We start from the raw sequence: 8404 nt of genomic DNA, 5'->3' as shown, positions 1-8404 counted from the left end.
TACTAAGCACTGAGTGCAGTGCTCTGCACACAGTAAGCACTCAATAAATACGACCGACTGACTCAGAGGCGAGCACAGACACACACACACACACAGAGAAGCGAGGGCCCAAGGGACCCTTGGAGTGAAATTTCAGGTGGGAGATTGGACTGGAGCCGGAGCCTGTGAAAAGGGGTAAACTGAGGCAGGAGGTGGACTCGAGCCTCGTGGGGGGAGAGAGCTGGGGAGGCGGTGAGGGACGCCTCCAGTTGTTCCTCCCCCTTCCTCCCTACCCCCGCCGGGGAGGACTGGGGGACGGGAGCGCCTGGGTTTGGGAGCGCTTACAGCAAACAAATTGGGTTTATTTTGGAAACAGAGAAGAGACGGGGACCAGGGGGAGGGGGGTGTCCGGGCTCCTCTCAGCCTCTGCCCCCGGGAAACTTGGAAAGGGGGCAGAATCTGTCTCCCCCTCTAGTCTGTGAGCTCCTTGTGGGCAGGGAATGCGTCTAGTCTACTGTCCCATTGTCCCCTCCCAAGCGCTTAGTAATACTACTAATAATAATGGCATTTATTAAGCACTTACTAGTGCAATGCACCGTTCTAAGCGCTGGGGAGGTTACAAGGTGTTCAGGTTATCCCCCTTGGGGCTCACAGTCTTCATTCCCATTTTGCAGATGAGGGTACTGAGGCCCAGAGAAGCAAAGTGACTTGCCCAGAGTCACACAGCTGACAATTGGCGGAGCCGGGATTTGAACCCATGACCTCTGACTTCATTCATTCATTCAAACGTATGTATTGAGTGCTTACTGTGTGCAGAGCACTGTACTAAGCTCTTGGGAAATACAAGTTGGCAACATATAGAGACGGGCCCTACCCAACAGTGGGCTCACAGTCTAGAAGGCTTCAAAGCCCGTGCTCTTTCCACTGAGCCACGCTGCTTCTCTATTGTTCCATTGTCCTCTCCCAAGCACTTAGTACAGTCTTGTCTCTCTTTTTGCTGTATTGTACTTTCCCAAGTGCTTAGCACAGTGCTCTGCACACCGTGTCTGGTCTTATGCCATCATGACAATAATAGCATTTATTAAGCATTTACTATGCGCAAAGCACTGTTCTAAGCGTTGGGAGGTTACAAGGTGATCAGGTTGTCCCACGGGGGGCTCACAGTCTTAATCCCCATTTTACAGATAAGGTCACTGAGGCCCAGAGAAGTGAAGTGACTTGCCCAAAGTCACACAGCTGACAGTTGGTGGAGAGGGATTTGAACCCATGACCTCTAACTCCGAAGCTCGGGCTCTTTCCATTGAGCCACGCTGCTTCTCTATTGCTCCATTGTCCTTTCCCAAGCGCTTAGCACAGTGCTCTGTGCACAGTGTCTGGTCTTATGCCGTCATAATAATAATAATTCATTCATTCATTCAATCGTGTTTATTGAGCACTTACTATGTACAGAGCTTACTGCTTACTATGTACAGAGCACTCATTCATTCATTCATTCCTTCAATCGTATTTATTGAGCGCTTACCGTGTGCAGAGCACTGTACTAAGCGCTTGGGAAGTCCAAGTCGACTACAGATAGAGACGGTCCCTACCCAACAGCGGGCTCACAGTCTAGAAGGAAGAGACAGACAACAAAACAAAACATATAGACAGGTGTCAAAATCGTCAGAACAAATAGAATTAAAGCTAAATGCACATCATTAACAAAATAAATAGAATAGTAAATATGGACAAGCCAAATAGAGGAATAAATCATCAATTGTATTTATTGAGTGCTTACTGTGTGCAGAGCACTGTACTAAGCGCTTGGGAAGTCCAAGTTGGCAACATATAGAGACAGTCCCTACCCAATAGTGGGCACACAGTCTAAAAGGGGGAGACAGAGAACAAAACCAAACATATTAACAAAATAAAATAAATAGAATAGATATGTACAAGTAAAATAAATCTGTACAAACATATCAATCAATCAATCAATCAATCGTATTTATTGAGCGCTTACTATGTGCAGAGCACTGTACTAAGCGCTTGGGAAGTACAAATTGGCAACACATAGAGACAGTCCCTACCCAACAGTGGGCTCACAGTCTAAAAGGGGGAGACAGAGAACAAAACCAAACATACCAACAAAATAAAATAAATAGGATAGATATGTACAAGTAAAATAAATAGAGTAATAAATATGTTCGTTCATTCACTCAATCGTATTTATTGAACACGCTTAGAACAGTGCTTGGCATATAGTAAGTGCTTAAATACCATCATTATTATTATTTATTGAGCGCTTACTGTGTGCAGAGCACTGTACTGAGCGCTTGGAAAGTACAATTCAGCAATAGAGACAGTCCCTTCCCAACGACGGGTTCGCAGTCTACAAGGGGGGAGGCAGACAACAAAACAAAACAAAGTAAGTAAACGGGCATAATGATCCATTCATTCAATCGTCTTTATTGAGCGCTTACTGTGTGCAGAGCACTGTGCTAAGCGCTTATGATAATGATAATAATGATGGTGTTCACCAAGCACTGTTCCAAGCGCTTATGATAATAATGATGGTGTTCGCCAAGCACTTGTTCTAAGCACTTATAATAATGATAATAACGATGGTGTTCGCCAAGCACTGTTCTAAGCGCTTATAATAATGATAATAATGATGGTGTTAGCCAAGCACTGTTCTAAGCGCTAGGGGAGAAACAAGGTGATCAGGTTGTCCCATGTGGGGCTCACAGTTTTCATCCCCATTTTCCAGATGAGGTCACTGAGGCCCAGAGAAGTGAAGTGACTTGTCCAAAGTCACACAGCTGACAATTGGCAGAGCCGGGATTAATAATAATAATACTAATGGCATTTATTTAGCGCTTACTATGTGCCAAGCGCTGAGGGGGATACAAGGTGATCAGGTTGTCCCACGTGGGGCTCACAGTCTTAATCCCCATTTTACAGATGAGGGAACTGAGTCCCAGAGAAGTGAAGTGACTTGCCCAAAGTCACACAGCTGACAGGTGGCGGAGCCGGGATTTGAACCCACAACCTCTGACTCTGCTCCACGCAGCTTTCATCCTGCCCTACCCCTAGCGACTCCAGGTACCGGCTCAGTGGAAAGAGCCCGGGGTTTGGAGTCAGAGGTCATGGGTTCAAATCCCAGCTCCGCCAGTTGTCAGCTGAGTGACCGTGGGCAAGTCACTTCACTTCTCTGGGCCCCAGTTCCCTCATCTGGAAAATGGGGATGAAGACTGTGAGCCCCCGGTGGGACAACCTGATCACCTTGTGACCTCCCCAGTGCTTAGAACGGTGCTTTGCACATAGTAAGCGCTTAATAAATGCCATCATTATTATTATTATTATGAAGCAGCGTGGCTCAGTGGAAAGAGCACGGGCTTTGGAGTCAGAGGTCATGGGTTCGAATCCCGGCTCCGCCACATGTCTGCTGTGTGACCTTGGGCAAGTCACTTAACTTCTCTGAGCCTCAGTTACCTCATCTGTAAAATGGGGATTAAGACCGTGAGCCCCACGTGGGACAATCTGATCACTTTGTACCCCGCCCCCCCAGCTCTTAGAACAGCAATTTGCACATAGTAAGCACTTAACAAATGCCAACATTATTTATTATTATTATTATTGTCTCCCCCCAGAATGGCCCCCCTCCACCTGCAAAGGTTGTGGGGGCGCTCAATAAATACCCTTGAATGGATGAATGCTCTGCACACAGTAAGCGCTCAATAAATAGGACTGGCTGACTGATTGACAGGTGGAGTTGGGGGCGTCAGGACAGCACGGCGACCCTTCCCCCCCCCACCCCCCCGAAGGACCTGCCCCCCTCCGCCGGTGTTTATGGGGAAACAGGGGAGTGGGGAGGGGGGTCTCTCTCACTCCCCCTCTCCCACCGCTCCCTTGTTGAAACTGCACACAGCCCCCCCGCCCCCCGCCCCCGAGGGCCTGTTTGGGGGTAAACACTGGGTGGGTGGGGGGGGGGGGCGCCTTAAAGCCTGACAGCCCAGGGTGGAAGAGGGGCTGGGAAGCCAAGGGGTTTTGGGGGTGGGGGGCGGCTTCAAAGGGGAGTGGAGCCCATCATTCCTGCTGTTTACAGTACACAGGGGTAGGGTAGGGTGGGGGCCGGGGTCCCCGGCCCAGCCCCCTCTGGTCCCTCCTCCAGGCTCCCCCGGTCCCCTCCAGGCCCTCCTGGTTCCCCCCAACCCCCCATCCCTCCTCCAGGCCCCCCTGGCGGTTCCCCCCCAGCCCCCTCTACTCCCTCCCCAGCCCCCTCTGATCCATCCTCCAGGCTCCCCTGATCCCCTCCAGGCCCTCCTGGTTCCTCCCAACCCCCCATCCCTCCTCCAGGCCCCCCTGGTTCCCCCCCAGCCCCCTCTACTCCCTCCCCAGCCCCCTCTGGTCCCTCCTCCAGGCTCCCCTGCTCCCCTCCAGGCCCTCCTGGTTCCCCCCACCCCCCCCATCCCTCCTCCAGGCCCCCCTGGCTCCCCTGTTCCCCCCAGGCCCTCCGATTCCCCCTCCAGCCCCCTCTGGTCCCTCCTCCAGGCTCCCCTGGTCCCCTCCAGGCCCTCCTGGTTTCCCCCAACCCCCCATCCCTCCTCCAGGCCCCCCTGGCTCCCCTGGTCCCCCCAGGCCCCCCGATTCTCCCCCAGCCCCCTCTGGTCCCTCCTCCAGGCTCCCCTGGTCCCCTCCAGGCCCTCCTGGTTCCCCCCAACCCCCCCATTCCTTCTCCAGGCCCTCCCAGCCCCCCTGGTTCCCCCCCCAGCCCCCTCTGGTCCCTCCTCCAGCCCCTCCGGTTCTCTTAGTCCCCCCAAGCCCCCTGGTCCCCTTCCCGGCCCCTCTGGTTCCCCCCCAGCCCCCTCTGGTTCCTCCCCAACCCCCAAGCCAACTTGATTACCTTGTATCTACCTCAGTGCTTAGAACAGTGCTTGGCACATAATAAGCACTTAACAGCTACCATCATTATTATTATTAATACTAATAATAGAACACACATTCCCTGTCTGCAATGAGCTTACAGTCTAGAGCGGGAGACAGACATTGATAGAAATAAATTATTCCGGGATTGGTCAGCCATTCAGTCATTCGATTGTATTTATTGAATGCTTACTGTGTGGAGAGGGAGGTACTAATCATTCTTTCAATTGTATTTATTAAGGGCTGTGTGGTGGTGACACAAGTGGGAAAGTGGGGAGATGAGCATTAGAGAAGCAGCGTGGCTCAGCGGAAAGAGCACGGGCTTTGGAGTCAGAGTTCATGGGTTCAAATCCCGGCTCCGCCAGTTGTCAGCTGGGTGACTTTGGGCAAGTCACTTAACTTCTCTGTGCCTCAGTTACCTCATCTGTAAAATGGGGATTAAGATTGTGCGCCCCACGTGGGGCAACCTGATCACCTTGTAGACTGTGAGCCCACTGTTGGGTAGGGACTGTCTCTATGTGTTGCCAACTTGTACTTCCCAAGCGCTTAGTACAGTGCTCCGCACACAGTAAGTGCTCAATAAATATGATTGATTGATTGTATCCCCCACAGCGCTTAGGACAGTGCTTTGCACATAGTAAGCACTTAACAAATACCATTATTATTATTATTATCATTATCTTGGAGCGTGCTTCGGACATCCTGGAGGGCATGGGAGAGCTTCCTGCGCCCGGGACTGAACTCGCCCCCGCCTGCCCCCAGCTCTGGTCGTCAGCCTGGAAGCACAGATGGGGAGCACTGTGCCCTCTGACCTCCCACCCCCCCATCCCCTCTCCCCCTCCCCTGCCCCTGAACGCTTTCCTTCCCCTTCTGCAGGCCCCGGTGCCCTCTCCCACGCCAGCTGGCGGGCACTGCTGACGAACTAGCCAAGAAACACGATGATTTTGCACGTTCAGGAAGAGGAAGGGATGAGAATGGGTGACGGGGTCCCCGGGGGAGGAAGAGGGGAGGAGACAGAAGAGAGAGAAGGAGCTTGGCTCCCTGCAGCTGCAGCTCGGGGCTCCGAGCCTTGGTTCAGCTGGTGCCCCCCGAGGGGATGGGCAATGTTCTGGGCCTGGTCTTCTCCCGCCCAGGAGGCGCCCACAAAAGCTCCCACCCCCTTCTTCAACCCTTTCTCACAGCCTCCTCTGCTGCTGCGGCCTCTCTGCCCTGCGCCGGGGCTCAGCAATCAATCAATCAATCAATTAATCAATCATATTTATTGCAGCGCGGGGAATTAGGCAGGGTGGCACTGGCCTGGGCTGGGAGTGACTGACGGGTGGCAGAACTATCCCCTCTCGCAATCACCAACCATCCGGGCCCACGGCCGCATGGCAAGACAGCGCGGGAAAGCAGCTTGGTCTAGTGGATAGAGCACGGACTGGGCCAGTCAGAAGGGTCCTCATCCTTGCTCCACCACTTGTCTGCTGTTGTGACCTTGGGAAAGCCACTTCACTTCTTTGGGCCTCAGTTCCCGCATCTGGAAAATAGGGATTCATTCATTCAATCGTATTTGTTGAGCGCTTACTGTGTGCAGAGCACTGTACTAAGTGCTTGGGAAGTCCAAGTTGGCAGCATATAGAGGCGGTCCCCTACCCAACGGCGGGCTCACAGTCTAGAAGAGGGAGACAGAGAACAAAACCAAACACATTAACAAAATAAAATAAATAGAATAGATATGTACAAGTCAAATAAATAAATAGAGTAATAAATATGTACAAACATATATACAAGGATGCCTGTACAGACCTGCCACAAGCCACAACACAAGTCTTCGGCCCCATGTGGAACAGGGACTTTGTCCAACCTGATTACCTCGTATCAACCCCAGTGCTTAGAGCTGTGCTTGGCACATAGTAAGCACTTAACAAGTAATATTATTACTATTAAGACAATTCTGCAGGGTCAGAAGGGAGATTCAGCTGGGCATCGCCTCGCCTACCTAAGAGAAGCAGCGTGGCTCAGTGGAAATCAATCAATCGTATTTATTGAGCATTTACTGTGTGCAGAACACTGTACTAAGCGCTTGGGAAGTACAAGTTGGCAACGTACAGAGACGGTCCCTACCCAACAGTGGGCTCACAGTCTAGAAGGGCTCATCATCATCTTCCTCATCATCTCTTCAATCAATCAATCAATCAATCAGTCAATTGTATTTATTGAGCGCTTACTGTGTGCAGAGCACTGTACTAAGCGCTTGGGAAGTCCAAGTTGGCAACATATAGAGACAGTCCCTACCCAACAGTGGGCTCACAGTCTAGAAGGGGGAGACAGAGAACAAAACCAAACATATTAACAAAATAAAATAAATAGAATAGATATGTACAAGTAAAATAAATAGAGTAATAAATACGTACAAACATATATACATGGATGCCTGTACAGACCTGCCACAAGCCACAACACAAGCCTTCAGCCACACTCCTTTGCCCACCACACGCACACAAACACCCAGACATAGATATCCATAGATATCCCATCACACACCCCTACACACACACACACACACACACACAATCAATCAATCAATCAATCATATTTATTGAGCACTTACTGTGTGCAGAGCACTGTACTAAGCGCTTGGGAAGTACAAGTTGGGAAGTACAAGTTGGCAACAGAAACACAAAGACCCAAACTACTCCATCACAACGCCGATGATCAAAATCATCATCATCCGGAGAAGCAGCCTGGCCTAGTGGAAAGAGCACAGGCCTAGGAGTCAGGGGACCTGGGTTCTAATCTCGCACCTGCGCTTCTCGGCTGTGCGACCCTGGGCAAGTCACTGACCTTCTCTGTGCCTCAGTTTCCTCATCTGCAAAATGTGGGTTAAGATTGCCAGCCCTATTTGGGACACCCTGATTATCTTGTAACTACAAGAGCTCTTAGTACAGAGCCTGACACATAGTAAGTGCTTAACAAATACCACAATTATTATTATATCAATCATTGTAATATATAGTAATAATAATAGAGATATTTGTTAAGTGCTTACTATGTGCCAAGCACTGTACTAAGCACTCCCTATCAGGAAGGAGGGATGATAAGCCTCAGTCGTGAGACCTCGGGCCTGAGCACATGCAGAGAAATGGACTCTATTGCCAGTGCCATTCACATGACCACCTAATAGTAATAATAATAATAATGTTGGCATTTGTTAAGCGCTTACTATGTGCAAAGCACTGTTCTAAGCGCTGGGGGGGATACAAAGTGATCAGGTTGTCCCATGCGGGGCTTACAGTCTTAATCCCCATTTTACAGATGAGGTAACTGAGGCTCAGAAAAGTTAACACAGCAGGTCACACAGATGACATGTCTTTTAGACTGTGAGCCCACTCTTTTAGACTGTGAGCCCACTGTTGGGTAGGGACTGTCTCTATATGTTGCCAATTTGTACTTCCCAAGCGCTTAGTACAGTGCTCTGCACACAGTAAGCGCTCAATAAATACGATTGATGATGATGTGGCAGAGCCAGGATTCGAACCCA

Source organism: Tachyglossus aculeatus, chromosome 11 (assembly GCF_015852505.1).
Source record: "Tachyglossus aculeatus isolate mTacAcu1 chromosome 11, mTacAcu1.pri, whole genome shotgun sequence".
NCBI lineage: Eukaryota > Metazoa > Chordata > Mammalia > Monotremata > Tachyglossidae > Tachyglossus > Tachyglossus aculeatus.
Note: the sequence above shows the minus strand (reverse complement) of the source record.